The 23,410-nt window shown below is 46.1% G+C and overlaps 1 protein-coding gene across 4 annotated transcripts in view; it reads left to right on the top strand.

The window, feature by feature from the left end:
• LOC135896415 (uncharacterized) overlaps positions 1-23,410 on the top strand; it is a 203,325-nt gene that overhangs the window by 110,274 nt on the left and 69,641 nt on the right. The window contains exon 1 of one of the 4 annotated variants that reach the window (XM_070537030.1): positions 20,580-20,857. The exons of the other annotated variants lie outside the window; for them this stretch is intronic. The gene's annotated coding sequence lies outside the window, so the exon portion shown is untranslated. Of the gene's footprint in view, positions 1-20,579; positions 20,858-23,410 lie in introns of those variants that run through there. 4 annotated transcript variants of the gene reach the window in all.

The following is a 23,410-nucleotide window of genomic DNA, read 5'->3' as shown; positions in this document are numbered from 1 at the left end:
GCGAGGGCGCGGAGTAACGTGAAGGTGAAGATGGCCGGAGTATTAGTTTTCTTCGGCCGCCCGCGCTCCCGAGAGCTGCTCCTTCCGCGATATCAGAAGTGGTTCTGCTAAAAGCGAAGCTCTGCAAGGAACAGTGAATGAGCAAATGGCTCGACCAGAAGCGCGCAACCTTCTTTACGCTCATTGTACGCTTTGCACTCAAAAGGGTATGCTTCTCTACTAGAAGAAGCATATTTTTTTCAGCAGTTGTTTGCAAAGCTCTGGTATGTATGAAATCCAAGGTTTGACCGCAGCCCGTCTGGCTGAGAAAATACGTTTTGAAGAAACGCGAAAAGATACACCGACCAAGGTGAATGAACATTGAATGAGGTTTTGGCTCCCCACACGGCAGCCTTGTAACGGGAGCCTCCCTTATGGGGTGGCGAAACGCCAGTAAATTTTCAGTTATCTTGGTGGGTGTATCTTTTCGTGCCTCTTCGATATATCCACTGGCATGCATGTTGAATACTTTACCCGGCCTAACCTAAAGCTTACGTTTGTTACCCAACGGTTTCATCTTTATTTTGCTTTCGAGGCTTGTGATCCGTTGCCGAACTAATACAGTAGTCAGTAGTGGACGTACGTGCGCCTTGAAGGACGGCAGAACCGTCGCCGCAAACGAGAAACCAAGTAATGTCACACAGCATCATAAATACGTCGCTTTGGATTTGACTTTTACCCATGCGGAGATCTCGCAAACATATATACTGCGGAAAGTCAACGTCGGCAGGTACCTCTTAAGTGCGCTTTGGTGCTTATGCCACGTCTGTGCCAGGAAGGAGCTCGTCGTCGATCTATCCGACGTAATTATTTACCTTAATCGACCATTTGGTTGAACTTGTGCTGAATGGAGTGATATAGTCAATTTTCATTACCGTTCAGAATTGTTCTTGCCTGTCATTTCCACGCAAAGTGCATATATTCATAACTATGTCGCAATCATTTTTTTTTCATCTCGCATGCTAAAATGCGTTTACTTGCACAATCATCTCTCCTAAACGAATAACATACAGAAAAGAGCTTCGAGTGCAGCTGGGAAATGTTCTACTTCTTACATTGTGCAACTCTGCCAAAACTAGAAGCTTGCTTTACCGCTTCCTTTCTGAGACTGCAAGGAAGCACGTTTAAGAAAGCCAGGAGCACGCTCGAGTGTTATGGGTCTGCGGTTCATGCAATTACTGTAGCATTATCGCTCTTCAGTCTACTTCACTGTTTTTCTCAGTCTTGCAGTTTTATTTTTTTCCTTACCATTGGGCCTCCGCAGAGCATTAAGCTTGTACGTGTAGGTGGTTCACTCGGGCTGCAAGAGGCACGTTTCGTGCCGGCACCTGCAGTGGTGAGTTCATGTGCCTAACATACCTGCTATAATCTTATCGAGTTAGAAGATACGTGCAGAAGAGAGGCGGTTTCATTGACCGCACATCGCGCCATTTTGCTTGGTAACCATGTATTACCCTGCTGTTACAATAAACGGCAGCGCGTTCACCATGCGATTTAGCTAAGTTCACTTAATTATGAGTTTGGCGTGGCTTGCGAACAAAAGCGTCCAACGCATTAGGCAAGCGCCATGATGGTGTAATTATCATTCAGGATGTTTCAGACACGAAGTGCCAAATGGAAACAAAGACACTGTCCATCTCTTCAGGAATAAGATGTATGCCTTGGTTAGCCAGTATGTCCCTTTCGTTAAGATATATAATGACAAATCTAACCCATGGTTCACCAGATCCCTACGCTTACTTAGAAAAAGGAAGAAGCGCCACTACGAAAATGCTAAACACTTGTGCACACAAGCAGCTTGGGACACATATACAAGGAAAGCTTAAAATTTTACTGTTAAGCCCTGTCTTCAGCTAAAGATAAATACTTAACTCATGACTTACCATCTCTTCTAAAATCAAATCTCAGAAAGTTCTGGTTGATTATAAGTTCAGACCATGACCACAATAACGTTTCTTTATGCAACAATAATAACATTCCCCTTCCAAATATTCAGTGTGCTTCTACTTTTAATACTTAATTTTTCTTCTTTATTCACCACGGAACATCAGCCTGATCTACCGGTTGTAACGGGGCTAAGCTACCAATATATTTCCTATAGAAATAACTGTTAAAGGTGTCGCATGCCTGATAAATGATTTCAAGCTAACCACATCCTGTGGCGTTGACAACATTAATTCAGAAATTTCAAAAAAACCGTCATAGTATCCAATAAAATTCTGTCTCACATGTTCAGGCAATCATTAGAGACTGGCGTGCTGCCCTCATACTGGAAGATAGCAAAGATGATACCCATATTTAAGTCATGTAATAAATACGCACCCTAAACTACCGTGCAATATCCTTAACATCTATATGCTGCAAAATAATAGAACATGTAATTGCGTCAAATGTCTACAGCCACCTGGAAGCCAACAAATTCTTCTTTCCTAATCAACAAGAATTTCGGAGAAACTTCTCATGTGAGACGCAATTGTTTGAATTAATAATTGATTCACATACTCACATGGAAAAGCATCTACAAACTGATTGTGCTTTTCTAGACTTTTCAAGAGTGCTCGACCTTGTAGTACATCACCGTTTGATTTTGAAATTATCTTCTCTTAAATTAGATTCTCTTACACTAGCATGGATTCACAACTCCCCATGTAATGGTCAGCCTTTTGCAGCAGTTAGTAATTTTTCCTCTCTTCTTTCGCCCGTTACTTCAGGTGTACCACAAGACACCGGTCTTGGGTAGTTACTATTTCTAATATACATTAATGACTTACCGAATAACCTTTCCTCACACCTGCGCATTCTTGTGGACGACTGCATTCTTTATCGTTCCATCAAGTGTGCCGATGATCGCACAATCCTCCAAAGATATTTACAACTTATTTCTTTTAGGTGTAACGCTTGGCTAATGAAGCTGAACGTTTCTAAATATAAAATTACCTCTTCTAGCAGCAATCATAGTAATGCTACGTTTTTTGCCACATAAATAACATCACTATTTTGCATCAAACTCAATACACATATGTTGGTGTTAACCTAAACTTCGACTCTTTCGTGATCAACGCACGTTGAATATATATGCGTTAACTATTCGAGATCATTAGGGTACATAAAGCGCAAGTTGCATAATCCTAATAAAGACATTCGTAAACTAGCTTACCTAAAATTTGTTCGCCATTACCTTGAATACGCTGCATCTTTTTAGTCTCCCCATCAGAAATATCTGATCAAGAACACGAATAGATTCAGAATAGGACTGCGCATTTTATCTCGCGTTGTTATGACTATAAAAAGAAGTATAACACAAACTAAACTCTACCTCTCACTACAACCCGTGGATGATCGTCGTGATATCGCCCTGCTATCATTATTTCAAAAATACGTCCATAATACAGCGCCATCAGTTCTGCCTCATGAAACTAATCATTACAGGCCACAACGCTTGTACAATCGGTTATGTGCGTCTACGGACAGACTAATTCATTTAACTACTCCGCTTTTCCGAGAGCCATTCGCTATTGGAATGAACTGCCTAACATCATCGCTTATGAGAGTGGCCAAGAAAATTTCCGGCTTTTTCTAACAACGCAGTTTCTAAACTATACATAATCTAACGCACTATTTTTGTCATTTTCTTTGCCGTTATTAATGTGCAACTATCCGTTAAACACTGTTTCGTTATAGCCCAATTATGGCCCATATGCTCTAATTCTATAGATTATATTTTACTCTGTGAATTCTTCTTGTTCACTGACATTTCGCGTTCAAAGGCATTACTGTATGTTAGTGCATTTCTTACCCTGCATTTCTGCATGTGTATTCACATATGCATTATAATTATTGTATGTTATAAACTTTGAGTATACTCACTCCCCTAATACAATGCCTCTAGGGGCCTTTAAGGTATCTTTAAATCGATAACGAAATAAATAAATAATTAAGTAAATGTACAATTAGTACAGAAAAATATGTTATAAAAAACACGTTTCCTCTCCTAATTTTATTGTCGGCAGTAGTTGGAGAAGGTCAAAGTGCTGGTCAAAACCTTCAGGAGTGAAAGCGTCTTTGTCAATTAAAAACGTTGCCTGCTGGAAGTGTAGGCATGAAGCAATTGCTGTATAAGAAACAAGCTGTAATCGCCTGTGAAACAAAATACTATTTTGAAGAAATTGCGCCCAAGAATTTCTTTTTAAAGCAGCTTTTGCTCTGAGTCGTGGACACTATGACGCACACACATTTTGTAGGATGTGGTATTGAGCTCAGGCACGCGATGCCAAAAAAAAAGAAAGAAAGAAGGAAAAAAAAACAGCAATCCTGAAAATTTGGTTTCGGGGGGTTAGGAGGACAACTGACTAACATTTCTTTTCGCATTACTCCTAACGATTTTCCGCGCACAAACTAGTCGTAGAAATGAGCGCGCGTATATTTCAGCTAGGAGCATAAATATAGGAAAAAATTGTTCCCCCCCTCCCTCTCACAAGTGATTATTGTCGCAGGCATGAGCTCAGCACGAAGAACCTTACGAAGTGAAAGAAAAAGAGGGTCTAATTTTCTGCCGTAATACTTCGATGCCAGACAGACACTTGCAAAAGGTGAAGTGTGTAGCTGGGGGTGTCACGAACGTTGAAGATCAGCTCAAAGCAGATTTCTGATCCAGGCATAGCTAGGTATGTTATCAAAAAGAACGAGATGTACGAGCGAAAATTTCTAACGAAGAAAAGAAAGAAAAGAAAACGATGCGGCACATATGAATCTAACTATCTGTGGGCATCAAGTTTGAACCGCCAGAAACAAATCGAAGAGCGGCGGGGAAGTGGACCGTCACGTCGATAGTAAATGAGAGCTCGTTAACTCGGTATCAAGGGTACGACGAGAGGGTCGGATACTCTGGTCACTAATGTGCTACGAGTTTTTGCACGCGTGATTTGTACATCCGGTTGTGCAGGTTGATCTTTTTTTTACTGCATATCTGAAAATTGCGTGCACGGAATGAGGTAATTAGCGCGTATAAATAATGACAGAATCGTAGAATCACGTTACTTACGTTCCCCGGCGCAAAGCTCAAAAAAGAAAAAAAAAAGACAGAGAGAAAGAGGTGCACAGAGAGACGAAAGCTCTTCACGAGGCGTTAAACATTCGTCAGCGCACCGGTGTCCCGAGAGCGTGACCTTATCTCGGCTTTGTATTCGACCCTGTGTTCCATGCTGTTTGTGTTAGCGTGAGCTTCGCGCGACCGTACATGGCGAGAGACTGAGCAAAAGGCTCTCTTTTTCTTTAAACACAGTTATCGTGTTTTACGTTCTAATCACAATGACTAAAAAAGTACGAAACGCACTTGAAGATGAGTGTCGAGAAAATTAATGAGCGATGATGATCGCTCACCAAAAGTGTTGTTTTTTTCGGACATAAATATTCGAGTCAAGTTGAAAACTGTGCAGTCACCGGCATTTGGTCCTTCACAGTCCCAAAGTTATTAGGGGTCCATGGTTATTGCTCGTTTCTGAAGTAGAATACAAACGTGATATATAGGTGACTTTTGTATTTTTTGGTGTTTGCCAGGGCTGATGCTCATTACAGCGCAACAAATTCACTAGCTTAAAGCGTCCGGTGCTTCGGATCCTGTGGGGGCACTACCCGCGTACAGGGCTCTGCGATGGTGCTCACCCTTATGGTCCCATACGAGGCGCAGCTGGTGTTCCACATAGTGCGCGAATATGGACAGTTAGGCTCATATTGTTGGACGTACTGTTGTACATATTGTTGGGCGCACTACGCTTAGATCGCGTTGAAGCGAGAGGCAGCACGAAGGTCAATTCGCTCGCTGTTGCTGCCGCACATCCTCGCTCCAGCGTTTTGACAGCGAGTTTACGAGGTGATCGAGTGTGATGTGTGCATGTTTGCCTGTGCGCGCTGACACCGTGCTTGGTATTTAGTTAGTAAGAGAATGGTTCGAAGTTTGTACGGCCGATAAAACTACTATCCTTACTTCGTATGACTGTCTACTAATTAGCTATCGCAATCGCTACTTTGCCTTTGGGGTGAAATTGCGAGTTTTTTTCTCATACATTACTTGCGCTTATATCAAAACTGGTGCTAGTAGACGCAAGCAACAGTCTATTAACGGGATTAACGTAACTGCTGATATGTTAACGTGCATCATTTTGAAGTTCTTTAGAATGGCACGTTCCATCGTTCCTGCGATGGTGGTGTCGACTAACAGAATAACGACTGTTTAAACGTGCGAGTGGCCGGTCGCTTATCACGAGGTACTTGCAACTAAATTTTAGTGCTCCTCCATCGCTTTACGTTATTGATATGCTATGAGCGACATTTTTACAGTTACAACCCATACTCTCCAATTTGCATAGGTATTTGATCCTTCGTCAATATAGTATTTTTTTAAACGAAGATTTTCTTTGCGAACCTCAGCGAGTTTCGGTCTGAATACGGCAACCAATCACAGTGAAACACGCGGGGCACATGCACGGCTGTGATTGGTTGGCGTATTGTTGGTTAGTTGACTGGTAGGTGGTTGGTTGGCCGCTGGGTTTCTCGCAGCACCACCAGATGGTGCTAGTATCCGCGGCAGCAGCAGATGCTAGCAGATGCAAACCAGAAAGCTCGCCTTCGCGCATCTGCAGCTGCGCGGTAATCAGGAAGTTAACGCTTCTTGCGGATACAAATGATTCGAATTGCGCTACGTATGTATTTGCATGCTGTTTCTGAAGTCATCATGTGTTCAAGGCGTTCGTCGTAATCGCTAGTTTTCAGCAACTCCGCTTAACCGAAGTTTCGGTGTATTTGCGTGCGCCCACGCTTGTGTGTGTGTGTGCGTGCGTGCGTGTTTAATCCATTTATGCTGTTACGAACGGCCTGCAAGGGTACGGACCTACAAAATTTTCTCAGCCAGTTGCTGCTGCGGGGGTGGCGAGCTTCCCAGAAGCGACCGTGCAACCCTTTCCCACCTGCCTCGGTGACTCACTCTGTAGGGGCGACGATGTGCCGCATCAACACGCTGTCGGCGCCGCTATGACTAAACGCGGTCGGCGGACCAAGTATTGTTAGTGGATTCGCCGTCGCTGTCACGGCTTGTTAGAAGCGGGAGAAATCCTTGGAGAAGATGTCTTGCGGCCGTCTCACGGGGCTTAAAAGTCATGGACAGACGCGGCGGCCATTGTCTGCAGAGTCAACACTGGGATGAACAGGTGCCTGCTCAGCTCAAGCACCGTGTCTACGAGAACCCTCTAACCTTGGTGTGGTCAATGCAACCTGTGCAGAAGTGAGTGCGAAAACTCTCCCCCTCAAAGATGGATCGGCTACGATGACTTTGGACGCTCCGAATGGACGGTTTGCAAAATAGTGAGCGCCATCTGGCGAACAACAGGCAAAGCTGCAGTGCTCTGCGTGCGAGAGTATGTGGTTAGAGAGCGAGTTTCGTTTCTCGGCTGCTGCCTGGCCTCTTCCGCAGCAACCGCGTGTGTTCATGGCATCAAAAATAATTGAAGACGCCGTCACTCGGTTCCAGTTTTCGTACATGTTATAGACCTCCGACTTCTTGAAGCGTACCACTCAAACTGATCGTGTGTGGCAATATCTGCTTTCTATAACTGCCACTATTCGCCAGGCTCATCGAGGCTCGGCACTGAAGGACGATTACGTTAAAAATATCGTATATTTGGGGCTGCTGATGCCAGCACGGAACTGATGCGAGCGAAATACACTTTTTTAACAAAGAGGAGAGTGCGCGTCGTCGAAACACGCTGCCGATGTGTCGCCGAGTGTCGACACTTGGTTTCGCAGACTGGCCGCGCGCAGCGACCACCGTGCAAGGCGGCTAGCCTTATTTGCTCTTTGCTGCCGACAGAGTATAGAGAGAACTAACTCTGCGTTCATTTAACCGCGAGATAATCGTCCAGACGCTAAAATACTCACGAAAATAAACACTTTATGGCCCGCTCCGTTTTCATCACAAGCGCCGTCGGCTGCTGCTTCGACAACCGGGAGCTAGGCCTGCCGGCTCGAGCAATCGGCGGCTGCCGACAAAGTCAGTGCGCCGAGCGTGATGTTCCGCTTAGGAGCGTTTATCCTACTAATATGGCCCATCTGGAACAAAACAAAGCTTTAGGGAGCTGTTTGACTTGTTACGACGGTCCTTTTTTCGCGCATGGCAAATACGGGAATGTCTCAAACGACGCACCGTTCTCTCGACTGTATACGCTCTAATTGCCATCGATGAAGACGGTAGGCCTTGCTCGCTGGCCGTGGGTGTCGCCGGTTACGAAGAAGCTTCTGCTAGGAATTGAACGCATAGTTTTTTACGAGCTCTTAGACTCATGCATCAATATTAAAAGGCTAAATAAGAAATACATTTGGCTATCTGTACACCGTCGGCAAAAAAGAGCAAACCAGCCGAACTCCGTCGCATGGTGGTCGCTCCGCGCTGCCTGTCGGTCGCACCAGCTGCCCTCGAATGGCGTGTTTCGATCACTTCAGTGGCGTAGTACTAAGCGCTGATTGTCATATGAGGCGCACTTTCGACATCACTGTATAATATTCAGTACAATAACATGTCAGCGACAACTGAGTGACACCACTCCGCGTTCGCAAGCGCTGTCCGTTCTCGTCCCCCCATCCAGAGCTTTCCCTATTCCGGCAAAATGCGGCTGCGTTTAAAGGTGTCTCGAAGCTTTCGGGCCGAAATTACCTCGCAGCACTGGCATATGACAATTCAGTAGCAGCAAATAGCGCGATGAGAACCGGCTCTGCGAGGAGCGAGCAAGTTGTGTGCTGTGATGGCATCTCCGGCCGTCGCTTAACCATGCTGCTTTCCTCGCCGGATAGCTCTTCTCGGACAGAAGCCGAAATAAACTCGTGCTTTGTTTGCTGGTGAAACACTTTGTGCACAATATGCAACACAACGAGCCGTCCTTTTCACGAAAATACCGCGATCATAACCACCACAAACCGTCGTCTCAAGGCGCGTTATAGCTGCATTGGTTGTTCGTCTGCTTCTCGTACCTAACCATGTAGAGGGCGCTCGTGACAGCCGTGTTCGCGCATGCGCAACAGTATTTTTGCAAACCGTCCATTGGTCGTCGTTGAACTGCCGTTTTCCCTCACCTAGGGATCTAGAGAGGACAGAGTGTATTTAAGGAGCCGTTGGCGGCTCCTCAGAGTGCATTCCTCTTTCAGTCATGTTAGATTGATGAACTGTAACGTTATCATGTACATACGGTAAATGAATCCCACATGCGTCGTTCTCGATGAGGACAAGTCTCTCCCTTCAACAACGACCTCAGCGGGGATAAGTTGGACTACGGCATTGGCCAGCTACCATCTATTTCATGCCCGACCCCAACCATAACAGCGCACACACACAAAGCTTGGCTGTATGGATTCCAACTCGCTGGATCTACTGGATTGTTTTATATAAATATGATTGAGAGGCCTCCGTTACAACATGCCGATCAGAAGCACATAACTAATGATGGAGCTTATAAACCGTGTCCGGCGAACCATTATTTGCGCAAATATTGGCTTTCCATGTTTACTTTTATGCTGCGTTGATTTCTAACGCTGCGTAGCCTGGAACGGCGGATCGACTGACAACAATACGAATGGGTCATTTTCGGGCTTCAGGATAAACTGGAATTCCTCTCATTCTTTCTTTCCAGCTTTTACCATGGGTGAGAGAGCCTTCCGTTTCCACAGATGACAAAGAATGTGTTTATGTGTCGGGCTCAAAACGTTCTTCACGAGCAGCTCTTGGACCTTGTTAGAAGACGGTGACAATAGCAGTGCTACCACGTGCACATGCTCATTCTAAAATATCTCGATCGCGCTATCGCCATAGTATGTATATATCACTGCACCATTTTCACGAGACGAGCCCCCCCCCCCCCCCCCCCCTATATGCAAAAGTGCCCACTACGGACGTCGTTTGGCGATGCTCTCTTCCGTTCTGTGTGTTCGCACAGGCCTCATCCCGCCACTTCACTCGCCCAAAGTGTCGCACCGAACAATGGGCGACACCCCGCGAAGGCACTGCTGAGACCGGTTTCGATCGGCGATCAGCTAATCGGCCACGCCATTAAGTTTTCACGGCGACTTCGGTATTGCGGCTCGGGCACGATGACGTGGCGAAAGCGCACGCCGAACAGAAAGTCGATGCACTCCGCGGCGGCAGTTCGGTGCGTGAGTGCGCCTACGGCGCGGTTAGCTTCGTGGCACTTTCTCTTTTTATTTATGCAGCGCTTCAGAATGTGCATGCAGGCAAAGAAAATATATATATATATAAAGGCTACGCAACCGGGCCTTACTCAACGTTATGTCGGCACTAACATTGAAAATTACTACAGATAAACAGCGTCTAAACGACGTAACGCATCATACGCGACGCCAAAGCGGTTAACTATTCATACGGAGCTCGTAAACTTAACGCATTCTGTCACGCTTATGAACAGCGATGGAGCTCCATTTGCGATGACGACGTGCAGAACACTCGCCGTGGTAACTCTCGGTGGTCGCGTCACTCTTTTGACGAGCACTGTCTCGTGCTGTCGGTGCCTGGCAACGCCTGCTGTATTCGGGTGGGAGTTTGAATCCAAAAGCGAGTTTGCTCCGCGAGTTCGGGGCACGTTATACAGAAGTCCAGGAAAACCCTAGTCTGTGGTGTTGCGTCAAACTTGGGCTTTGAACGCTAAATCCCCGTTGCCACCTATGATTCCACAGGTTCTAAACGCATACAGGTTGGTTCACGCAACTTGAACCAAGGATGTAAAAGGAAGTGGTTGGCCGCAGATGAATGAAACCAATGGCATATGGTTCGCCGTCGTGTGGCGCTCCCTAGACTATTTTAATGTTCTGCTTAATTACTTAACTAAGACGAATTACGCAAAAGTTTTACTATTAACTCTATGGCCAAGTGCGTTTCGTTGTAGAGGTGGTTCAGAAACAACCGATCCAATAGTTTGTGGCAACCTACATACTGAGTGTCGTTTTCTTTTTGGGGAGGGGGGGGGGGGGCGGGCGTTTAAAAAAAGCCCACGAAATGTGAAATAAACCAGGTGACGGCGCTCGTGCACTTTCGTATTGCAGCGCCTTGAACAAAAGGAGGTTCTTGTATGGGATAGGTTTGATATCGGTGATGGTAGTTATGGGGCCATACATATTTCTTTAATAGGGTACATATTTAAGAGGAGCGCCACAGCCTCTAGAACAAATACTTTGCGATGCGCGGAACATAGTCCTCTGAAGCAGCAGAAGCTTGATGTGGGCGAGTTGGGTTTGCATACTTAATGAAAAGATCGCTACGAAGACGCGGACTAAAAGCACGCCTTGTCGTCGTACATGTTGTTCTTTTAGTCCGCGTCTTCGTAGCGCTCTTTTCATTAACCATAGTCCTCGTCAGGTACAGTTTTCCCTCTCATCGTGTATGTAACACGTGCGCTGATGCCAGCAATATAAGTGTGTGCCTGACGCATAACGTCCAGCGTGGAATGGCGGCGTCAACAGCTGCGGAACCATTCGGCGCGCCAGCCGAGTGGTGCGTCAGAGCTCGCGGCTCCCAGCTGCACAGCGACGCAGAGACATCAGTTCGATACTCGGCAGCGGTAGTGGACAGAGTGTTGTTTCTTCTTCGCCTCATCGGGAGGGGGTTAAATTGAGAGGAAGCAGCCAGCAGGAAGAGGGCGCAGTGACGGCACTAGCATAAGGGAGTGAATGGACAACCTGGCTGGAACGTTTAACCGCTGTCGTAGTAAAGGAACAAAAGAACAGCAAATTGAGTTGAAGCAAACACAAAAACGGAATATTTTGTCAAATAGAGAGACCACAAAATGGGGGAATGAGCACAAAAGAACTCACATCTTCCGATATTCATTGCTACTGAGGGAGCACATGCAGGCATATATTTAATGCAATCTGTTAGGCACACATACTTGAACAATCTACTGCCTACAAGTCTCTCATGAATGCCCTATACACATTTCTGAACGCAGTTGTCCGAGAAGTTTAGGGCTTTGGAAATGAGATGCTCTTTTGAAGTAGGTGCGTAGTGCGTTAAAACAAATGAAAATTTATTTTGCTGCTTTTAACATGCCTGTCCGTGTGCTAGATTAAAATAGAAACCATTGCATTGGAGAATCTACATTTTCTTGCGGCAACTGCGGTTCTTTGTAATACTAGTTGCAAAAATGCTTGAATGCATGAATACAAAGCCATTGTTGCAATACTCGATGCTATACGGTCCTCGTCAAGTTTTACAAGCTCCGCCAAATGAGCTAACGAAAATGAATGAATGAAAAGCACCCGATGACCTGTGCATCTTCGCACCTTTGCTGTTAGGTCGTGTCATGTTTCTAATTTACCATGCAGCCCCAGACATATCTGGTCAGTACCCTATGAGTTAACCATTTGCAATGCGTAAACATTGCAACATTTCTCGCGTGAAGATGGGCAAACGTAACACCTAGCGAACACAATGTCCTCGTTGCACTGGAATTTGAGCAAGCTAAAACAAAAATCACCATTAAAATCGACGTTATTTGTGTTACCCAGCCGAATACATTTCGCTGCTCGCGTGGTGTTCCAAAGGGCAATCGAAATTTTCGCGTGCAACCGCTTCTCGACGATAGCTTATACTTACAGGTAAAAGAAGGACCGGCAACATTGTCTCTGCATTGAGCTTATGCGATGTTGACATAGTTGGCTTCTGTCGCGAACGGACCGCTTCGGGCCTACACGAAGCGACGTAATTTAGATAAAAGAGTCAATATAGCCCTGTGCAAACACAACACGGCGCGGACCTCTGCGACGGATCGACGAAAGCACACTGGCGCCAGACTCGAAGCTCGGCGAGCTATATCCTTAATAGAACCACCACGCTCGCCCTTCTCGTGCGTCACCGGCGCCAAGAGACGGAATCGACCATACCTGGGCGACCAAGGGGTCAGCGATGTTTGACGCTCAGAGCACCCTGCCCTCCCCCTGACTCATCGTCCAGCATTCTCTCTCAAGCGCTCACTTCTAATGAAAGTGGGGCTGGAAAATGTCGGAGGGTACGCACACGAGTGTCGTTATGCGTGCGTTGCCTGACTGATCATTTAGATTTAGGTGTTGTGAACAATTACATTGACCCGCTGCGATAACATCCATTTTTCAGAACGCAGCAGCTTCCAAATCGTGAGAAAAAAAAAAGAATGAATGAATATGGAGAGGCCTGGTGTAGACAGAAATAAAACATACGGGCCTTTCTGTAGCGGTCTGCCGCTACGCATTGGTCACGCACGGAGCTGAAGTCGAGCGCTACGTGCCACGCCTGCACGATATGACGTCTCTATTGACCGCGACTGTGAGGCCGGATATGTCACACGAGGAGCGGGCGAGGGAAGCCGGTTTGCTGCGAAAGGGCAGAGGAAAACGTTGGCAGTAGGGGGCTATGCTATCGCGTGCTATTCTCTTCATTCCGCGGCTCACACGCGCACAAAGACGATCCATGGTTGCCGATGGTCGTCATGGTCTCCATCAAACGCGGACGTCTCTTTCGACAAGCGTAGTGCGTATCTTCCTGAATGACGGACCGCTTATCGGCGTCCGAATAGGCTTCGCTTCTTTCGAAACCGGTGCTGCAATGCTCTGGTACACCTGCTGGTTGGGGCCTCGCATTGCCAACAGTGCGCGATCGATGGGTTGCTCAATCCTATACTGGTGCACGCGAGACGCGTGCCCAGAACCGCAGCGGAGAGGGGAGACCAGCGCACACTCCCAAAATGGGACGCACACACGTACTGTCGCATTTCGTTGCACTACGTGTGCGAGTGTGAGCATTGCATATGCCGATATTTTGTGGTAATGTGAAGGTGACGTGGTTCGTACGCACGGCTGCAGGTCGTCTCCACGTATATCCAATTTTTCACTAGATGAGAACTCCTATGACGTTGATACTTCGTCGCCCCCCTAACGTTGCACATCAACACACTTGGGCTACCTCTCTGATGCCGTTGTCTTTGATGGCCTACGTAACATTGAGAAATGACGGGTCTCGTCGCTTCGTTGAAGGCTGCCTATGCGAAATGATTGCAAGATGCCCTGCCGTGCGCACGGTATTGACGTTCAGCTAATAGACTCAGACTGACGCAATGCTCAAAGGCTAACGCGTATGCAGCGTGCGGAACAAATGAGGCAAGGCATTGCAACTTTGCAGCGGCCGGTTGCTGTGTCGTGGCCATCTCTGGCACCTGGAAGACATAATAGCCTGTCATTATCAAAGAAAGACATTGTGTGTTCTCATGAACACAGAACGCAGCTCCCACTATTCCTTCAAAGAATGCACGGAAAACAAAATATCAGTCACCTGTATTCCTTATTCTCTAATTATAAATTGCTACTTTATGGCTGACGCGAAGGGACGTGATTTAGGTAGAACAGTTGGTTATTAGGGCAACCACAACGTGGCGCAGGCCCCAAATATGGACGGACGAGAACACACTAGCGAACACAATCGAATGCTCAGCAAGCCATATTGATTGCATGCATTATTGCACGTAACTTATCGGCAGTTTCATTCATAATGCATCGGCTACGCGGTGGTACGTCATTTCTACCGGAGATAAATCCCGTACAAGGGTTACTAGAATAGTTTTGAGATACCGTATACGCTAATACCCACGTATGGAGTACATCATGTATGCACTTATAAACTTCTGAAAAACTTGAGCCATAGCGACGTCCTTTCTGAGACGTCCAGGCAAGTATAAACTTGTTTGTCTTAGTGCTCATTACTGTAGGGCTACATTTATTATAGTCTGCTTAGTACTGAGACGCCGTCAGCAAGTAAGATGGACTGATAGCTCTTTAGCGCCGGGATCTTACAATATGATTTAAATAAAACAATAAACTTAATTGTTAGTCGGAGGCTTTTGAGGACCTTGTGCTTTCACGCGCGAAAGTTCTCCAGTGATTTACAGAATATAAAAGTGGTGGGATGTAGCTGTCGAGAGACAAAGAAATGCGTTGGTTTCATGTGACCACAATAAATTAAGAAAACATTGTCTGATGTGAAACAAACTGTGCTAGAACAGTTGAGCGACATTTAAAGCATATTGAAACATCCCTAGAGATTGCATCGCTAGCGAATAAAAAAAAATGTTGCAAAAGCCTCTGTGAATCTGGACAGGTTCATTCTGATGTACTTCTGAGCGTTTCACAGATGAGAAAAATCGGACTTGTGTTCAATGCGGCGAGGAAATGCTGGTTAGTTTCGAAGAAGGCAGCTAAAGACACGTTTCTAACATCAATAGAGGTGACGGTACCTGCATTTATCAGGTTGTCCTACAGTGGTCGTGCCAGTCAACAGCGCAAACTTATCGCAATGAAATAGCACCAACAAAGGTGAAGCTGCCACGAAGTATCAACAATAGTCGCAACATTTCTATCTTTTCTTTCTCTCTCACGAAAGCGGTCATGTCGCGAGAGTTCTCTTTGCGAAGCAAAAAAGTGTCACCAGCGAGTGCTACACAGAAGTGTGCATTTGCGAAGTTTTGAAGAAACTAAGAACGGGACTCGGGGTGATTTTGGTGCACCGCAACTTTGGGCATGCTCACGCAACCAAAATCGACCTTCAATTAAGATCAAATACGTGACTCAGGAACTACTTTGCATTTGGGACATCACACTGGGAGATTATTTTATATCCTTTACAGCCGAACACGGCACGTGCGGTAAGGTGCTTCTCAAGCCTAGGAGAAGCTATCCACTGCTTTAGGAGACAGTTTGCGGCTCTCTGAGAAAATAAATAGAAAAACGTTTTGAAGAAAGCTTTAACAGAATGTGCAAAAGTGCATAGAAACTCAAGGTGAGTGGTTGAAGGAACTGTAATGGTGTAAAAGATGAAGCACGTCTTCAAACTTTATAACTGGAAATTTTCTTACTGACCCTCATATACCAACGTCACGAAAGCTTTTTTCGGGAAAGTGGAAGTCTGTGAGGAATAAGATGGCATGAAAAATAATTTCCCAAAAATGTCCTGCCTGAATTGCTGCACTGTAAACGGTAAGGATTCATATCTGATGGAAGCCTATCAGCAACGTAAATGCGGTACCGAACCAATGAGCATGTTCGGGCTGGCAGTCAATGCTGATCTCACGGTTTCTTTCTTAGAGTTTTTCCCCGGTCGTGTCCATCATCCCATTAAATCAGAAATGATATCTCATGCTTCGGACCGGAATTCAATGATATCTCTACCTTAATTATATAGACTGTGTTATATCCGCAATATGAAATTATCATGGTACTATCGGCCTTTCGTTGGTGAAGTTATGCTTCGAAGTGGCTCCTACTCACTGGACTTGGACTGTTAGATCGATATGTGGGTATGATTTTGTACTTTACACAAGGTGTAAGGCAGCTGTGAGGTGCAGGACCCCAACACCAGCGTTCTGGTTCTGCAGTAAACTAGTGTTTTTTGCTAAACACATAACGTTTTCTTATAATGATTAACACTTATACATTCACAATGAAGTACTTTCTCGGCATAACTCCCGCCGCATAAAAGCAATAGCACACATTCCGCTACCCTTGTAGCTAGGTCTACTTGACGTTTGGTAACACTTGCTATAAAGAACTTTTTTTAATATCCTAAGTTGTTATATTTTTAGGAAGGCATCCAATAAATGTTCTGCTCGTAAACATTAGAGCTAAATCATAGCTATAAAACAAGTTTTCGATAAAGAATGAGCTTCAAGAATGTTAATACAGAAACTCACATGAACTTTCGCATCGGTAGGGAAGAATTCTAACCAAATTCACGCATCATTCCAAGGCTGGCTGAACAGCTCTAATGAGTGCGCTAGCAAGGATAGCGCCCGATTTGTCTGTGGTATTCCTAGCCCAAATTTATACGTGTGCGTCCTACAAAGGAAGTCCTTGAGACGGGTTACTTTCGAAGCGATAGCATAAAGGGTGCTGTCTCGCAGAATACCCAGTGACGGCGTCCGGCGTCGGCGCCGGACGTCTCGTGAGTGGAATATCATTGCGAACCACGCATACCGAACCACGCAGGCCCTCTGCGTGATGCGTAGGCGTTACGGAATTAATAGAACTTCTCAATGTAAAATGCGTCAGTAAGATTGTAAAGTGCGACTTAAACACATCCTAGAGACATGATAGCATGGGATTGTAATTTCAGTATACGATAAAACGTAATTCTGTTGCGCAGGAAGTGAAATACAAACTCCTGTTCCCGCGTTTCTACCATTCTACCAGAGCGGCGCGCCCCGCTCGGTTTCTTGCAACGCCATCCAGATGGCGCTCGCCTCCGCGCATCGGCAGCAGCGGTGCGCGCAGGCGAAGGAGGAGAAAAAAGAACGAACCTTAAAGCTTGCCTTCGTTTTTAGCGTTGGCCGCCAGCACTTTCAAGTAAACTTCATGGTTACATAAACAGCAGTTGCCGGGAAGCGTGAGAAGCAGTCGGATTTTTGAATACTATCGCGTTTCACTCTTAACGGCGAAGCTTAAGCATCCTCCAAGTTTTTCTTGTTTTCTTTTTTTACTGCTGATTCGTATAGCCTGCCTCATGTAATTTCTTTTAGTGAAGGGGTGGTTAAATACTTTTTTAAAGCAATTATTGCTTAACAAAGGAAATTTTATTCGACAAATGTACGGAAGCTCTAGAGGTGCTTAAGCACTAAACCCTTTACACTTGCGTCGGTATGTCTTATAGAAAGGTTCGACGCGAATTCAACAATGCAAAATGCGATCGTGCAAAACGTGCTACGTGACTACGCTATTAGCTGCATATCTTGCTAAAACGTAATACTTGCGTCGCAAATGCGTAAAATATATGACTGTTCCAGGTTCTTCACTGTAGCATGTGCTTTGCCAGAAACTGTAGCTTTCCTGCTCGCATTACGCGAAAATGCACGTGGCAGCACCTTAAAAAGACATTGAAACCATTAACTCCGAGTTCATCATCTAAGCAGGCAATGAGATTTTCGAAAATGCTCTGTGAAGCCAAGAACGCTGCGCGATGTGGCTGTCGCCGTGCTTCAGCTTGGCACCGATACTACCAGATCGCGTAGACCTTTAGCAATTTTATCAATTGGGCGAACCGGCCAATGTTCCTTTGCCGTCGCGAGCCGGCATTGATGCGAAAGGTGCGTTCCACTAGGTGCAACACACCTTCAGTCGCATCGCAATGGAACAACGCGAGCCGAAACGCTTCACATTGCCCGCAGTGTATGCACTTGTATACTTTGTCACGCTGTACCATCTGTCGAGGCAAAGCCCCGTCAGTAACTTTCAGCTAGAAAAATTCACGCATCAGTTTAGAGATTTTGCTTTTCCTACATTGTTTCCATCGGTATCGAACTGTTTTTTTTTTCAGTAGAGCGTCTGCTCCGTAGAACGTAGCTAATATCTTGTGCCGCTATTTCTTCGAATTCACTGAGCATGTGCTGGTGGGCGAGTTGGTTATGCATGATTACAACGAAGGCGCCAAATAAAACAACGGACGAAGGAAGGAGACACGAGACAACCACGTGTCTCGTGTCCCCTTCCTTCGTCCGTTGTTCTATTTGGCGCCTTTGTTGTAATTCTTCGAATTGTTTTGCCTCAGCGGTTTGCTCTGCCGTGCATCATGATTTAAAGTTGTACACAGTTTTGTAAATTTCTAGGGAGCGTTCAGCTTGCGGTCTCTTATTTCTTTGCCGTGAACGCAGACCTTAGCGAACATGGTCCGGTACATGAGCAGGCTTTTACCCGGCAATTCGCTATCTGCGAATAAACTGGTGGTCACTTCAGCACCGCTGGTGATCATGCGAAGGGTTCAAGGCCTGGAAGGCCCAAACCAATGCACTCTGCAGGCCGTTTGAGGCAACTCGTATTTACCTTGACGGGCTGGTTAGCCAAACGGGAGCTCCAACCGTTTGTAAGGTGGCGCCATATGAAACTGCGATGCATTAAGACGATATACGCGATTTAGTAGTCAGACTCGCACGCTTGCGTCTTGAGTCTGTCTGCCTTCACAGTGAGTGACGGCTTGAATTGCGACGCCCTAATTATGGTGTCCTTTGTGTTGTCCACCACGTGTTCCTATATTTTTTCGTTAGCGATGGTTCCTGCGAAGGTCACTCCGCGAACTCTGACGGGTCCGAGAAATTGATATCCTTCTCAGAGTTTGACGGCGAAGGCCGCAAAGCCTAACCCTTGCACTTATCGGTGTTCAAGTGCGCTCCTAAGATATCGGAGTTTTCCTGAACAAGCTTCGAAAATACGTGGAAGTCAAAGCAGTTTCTTACAAAGCTCGAAATGTGACCAGCAGAAGCGATAATTTTAGTTTCCTCGATGCCCGGCATGGAGAGTTTTCGAACGCCAGGGCACTTCGCCAGTCCTTTGTTGAGAGGTCCATCGAACAGACGAACAATACTGGCTAACAAAGGCAAGTTTTATTAAGCATTAAAACGCAGCGTAACGTGAATAGGTGCAGGAACTCAGATTCCTTCTGTACTTTGACTGTACACATAATCCTAGTCGCTGGCTTGAGCGAACACTGAGTTTTTTTCCATAGCGTTAGAAGGTTGAATAGTATAAAAACTAATAAACTAATGTACAGAAATCAACAAATGCGGCTTGCCCTCTCATGAATACATATAACAAAGTATTAGTCCATGAGATATAATGTAGCCTCCCCCCCCCAGCCACTGCTAAATTAAAATAATGTTCCTCATCAATTATACAAAATAAGAGGCGTCACTAGGAGCAGCGGTACCCAGTGCGGTGGCCGTGGGTGCTATTTCTTAAATACGTTATATTGCTAAGGAGGTTACAGGCGCCTCTATTCTTTAAAATATTATTTGGTCACCCTGGAAATGAATGTTTGAGCCCGCACTTTTCGTTAAAGGTGGTGTGCGACGGAAACAACCTTCCACCCGGAACAAACCCGTACAAAAATGAGTGTTGATTAACCATTGATATATTGTTGGGGAATTGTTGAAACAACTGACTTCAACAAATTTTCAAGAGCAATTGAGTTCACTCAACCCTTGCACAACAATATTACCGTTGAGTGTTCTCAATAAACAATTTATTGGGTAATTTGTGTTGATTTTTCTAGTTGTTCTTTTGTTGTGTAGCAGTTGAGTCCAGAATACAATAATTAGGACTCGCATATGAAGACACTCCAAACATGTTTTGCGATGCGTTCCAACCTCATTCCTGTCACGTTGCGGCAGGTAGGTTCTTCTTTCGCCTCGCTTTCATTAATAGAAAATTATGTGTGACCGATGGGGTGGAATCGAACGTCGGCCGTCGAGCCCGGTACTCTAACTAATAGGCCACGAGCGCGCGCATACTCCTCTCATTCGAAAGCCAGTGAGCTCTGAAATGCTTGGCGTGTGCGCCGCGTGCCACTTCCTGGTGCTGTCGCTACAGCTGGCGCGTTGAAGCGCCTATCTCCGGGACCGCCCCACTTTCGTAGCCATTTTCGCTACGTAAAAACTGCAACGTTAGACTAGATTCATGACCGCCCAAGTTCATAACGATTTATTTCTTCGCCGGTGTACAAATGCCATCGTCGTTTTAACATACACTAGATGACATAACCATTGGTACGATCCGAAATGAGCACGTTTTGGGGAGCAGAAGAATGCGAAACTCACTTGCCAACACGGTGACTACGCGCATGTGGAGTTCCCCAAAAGTAGACACGGCGGCAGCGCGGCCGGCGATAAGACAGGTGCCGACAGGCGACGACGCTACCTTCGAGCATCGGAGGCACTGTGGGAACCGTAGGATGCAAGCGCGCACACGCTACTAACATACACGGGTGAGGTCTTCGAATTTCCTGCGACGTACCCTCTGTCCATAAAGCAAATATAGTTTTTGTCCAATGTCCGTGGTACTAGAGATCAAAGAATGAACGCGCTTTGAGATCGCAGCGCGCAGCCGCTGTAACCATTGACTTCAAAGAGCTTCAGATTCAGCAACAGCCGCAATAGTATCACAGCTAATCGCTGTATCTGCGGCTGCTCCCGTTTCTCGCCTTGCAAGCAGCACGCGATTTATTTGAGCCTCGCCGAACGGTCGTCCTCTCCCAAGCCTGCAGGTCTCGTATATGTTCAGTTAGGAAAACCAAAGGGAAATGAAAGAAATACAGGTAACGGACTCTTATTGTACCTTACTTGTCACCTCGTCATCTGCAAAAACGCTACAAACTATTTTAGAAGCTTTATTTTTGTAAAAATAGCAAAACTAGTAGTAATTTTTATTTCTAGGTGGCGCGATAAACGTTAAGGTAGCGTTTGGGTGTGTATGTTCGCGCAAACGGGCGCAATCGAGCTTCGTTTTACGCACACTTTTGCAACAGTACACATGGTTACCGCTAGTTTCGTAGTCGCATTTTTTGGTCGTAGTATTTATTGTTTACGCTATAAATTAGGTAGTTCTTAATAATTTATGAAGGTTAGTTGATAACAAATTATTGCAAATTAATTAGTGGTTCTTAAGTGCCGTTATTTTTTGTTTGAAAGGTTTTTATAACTGAATACGATAGTGAAACCACGTGAAGCTGTGAACGGCTTTCGGACTCAGTTACTCGGTTGCAGTTGTGCGGTGGTTCACGCCTCGTGCTTATTGATGAAAGTATTTTCTTTTCGGACATCATGACGCACATTTTAGTGGAATGCTTTAACGACGATAAGTGGGACGTTTATCCGGTGAAGTGGTTGGCTCACCCAACAACTAGTCTTCTGCTGATGTGCGAGCCTGACGGTTTTGATGAGTTGCGCGGCAGACGCCATGATGCCTGTTGGAGAGAAGGCACCCCGAAACAGTCGCAGCCACACTTCTGAAGATAGGTAAGTAATCTCGTTTTCTTGGTCACGTAGCCTTCTTTTCTATTTTGACATTGACGAGCGTGACATGTTAAGCACACCGTTCACTTTCTTGAAGCAAACCGCATGCCCCGGAGCAAATGCGCGCGATACTAACTCTCGCTGCCGCCGTCACTTCGTTTGAAACAGAAACAATGGTAGGCGAAGAGGCAGCGGCGCCCCATGTGCGTAAAATTGCATTGCTTCATTTGTTCCTGTCTAATAACGTTTCCTTCATTTGTAGGAGAGAACACAATTGGAACATAAGGATCGGCTTCTCTGCGCAGTGATAATTTTGTACAGTGGAAACGTCATTTTTCATGGGGGCTCACGTATGCCGTCTAAGCGCTTGTTATCGCGTTCCGATACGTGAGAGGCGCGCTGCCTTTCAAGGTATTTAGGCAGGCACTACGAGTTTAGGAGAACCGCGACAAATAATCGTGCAGCAGGTGTGCAGCTGTGCTACGCTTGTACCACACTCGTACCGGAAGGCAGTGTTGCACTTCACGCTTACGCATTTCGTAACTATGGCGGCCTCCGTGGCAATTTGGGGATCGAGGTCGTGGATACGATCCCTGCAGCGGCCGCATTCCAAAGGAGTGGAATGCAAAAACGCTCGTGCATTGTGCATTGTATGCACGTAAAAATTTCCGGGAAGTCAAAATTAATATGGAGCCCCCAACTACGACGTGCCTCATAATCAGATCGTTGGTTTGGCACGGGGAACATCAGAATTTTTTTTTCCGTAGTGGCTCATCGTATACCATACGGTTAGTGTGATCACCTTTTGTGCCGTAGCGGTTAAGCGCGCCTCGATTTAGGTTGCGTCTAATGATGCGGCGCACCGCGAAATATATTTCGCCTTTCTGGGATTTTCGGAGAACGGCCAACCGATTAGTCACAGCTTCCGCGCGGTGACTGTACATGGATACACAGCGCAAATGAACAGAGGTGTGGTGACGTGGTCAAAGAACACAGCCGCCGACGGGCTCACCTTATCGTCTATCACCGCCGAAACTACCGCAGTAAGCATCTTTATCTAGCGCGGCGGTTTGCCGTTGAAGACGTACTGTACAATTTTAATAAGCGATAACCGAAACATGCCACCGTTCTCTGCTGCCTCTTTGAGTTGGATCGATCCGAATATGGGATGTTTCCAGAAGCGAAAGGAGCGCCAATCGGCGCGTTGTCGCCTCGAGCTAAGCGTCGCACTCGAGCACCGTTTGCGCGGTGAAGAATGACGCGTGCATGAAGCTAGCTCACTGCGCGGACGCTACCGCGCAACGCAAGGGCGTGTACGCGACGTTCTGCACACAAATCGCGCGGGATGATCGGAGCCACGCCGGAGCGCGGCTAGCTTCAAAGAAGCGGTACATGTTCTCACTCGTACAGGCACGCTCACGCTCGCATCGCTCTCGGCGTATGTTTAGGTCATCCCTTCTACTGGACTTCTACCAAAAGATTCGATATCTGTTTGGTATGGGCTATGCACTGTCGCGTGGTCTTTG

This window comes from Dermacentor albipictus, chromosome 4 (assembly GCF_038994185.2).
Source record: "Dermacentor albipictus isolate Rhodes 1998 colony chromosome 4, USDA_Dalb.pri_finalv2, whole genome shotgun sequence".
NCBI classification, from domain to species: Eukaryota; Metazoa; Arthropoda; class Arachnida; order Ixodida; family Ixodidae; genus Dermacentor; species Dermacentor albipictus.
The sequence above is the reverse complement of the archived record's forward strand: the minus strand, read 5'-3'. Positions and strand labels throughout refer to the sequence as shown.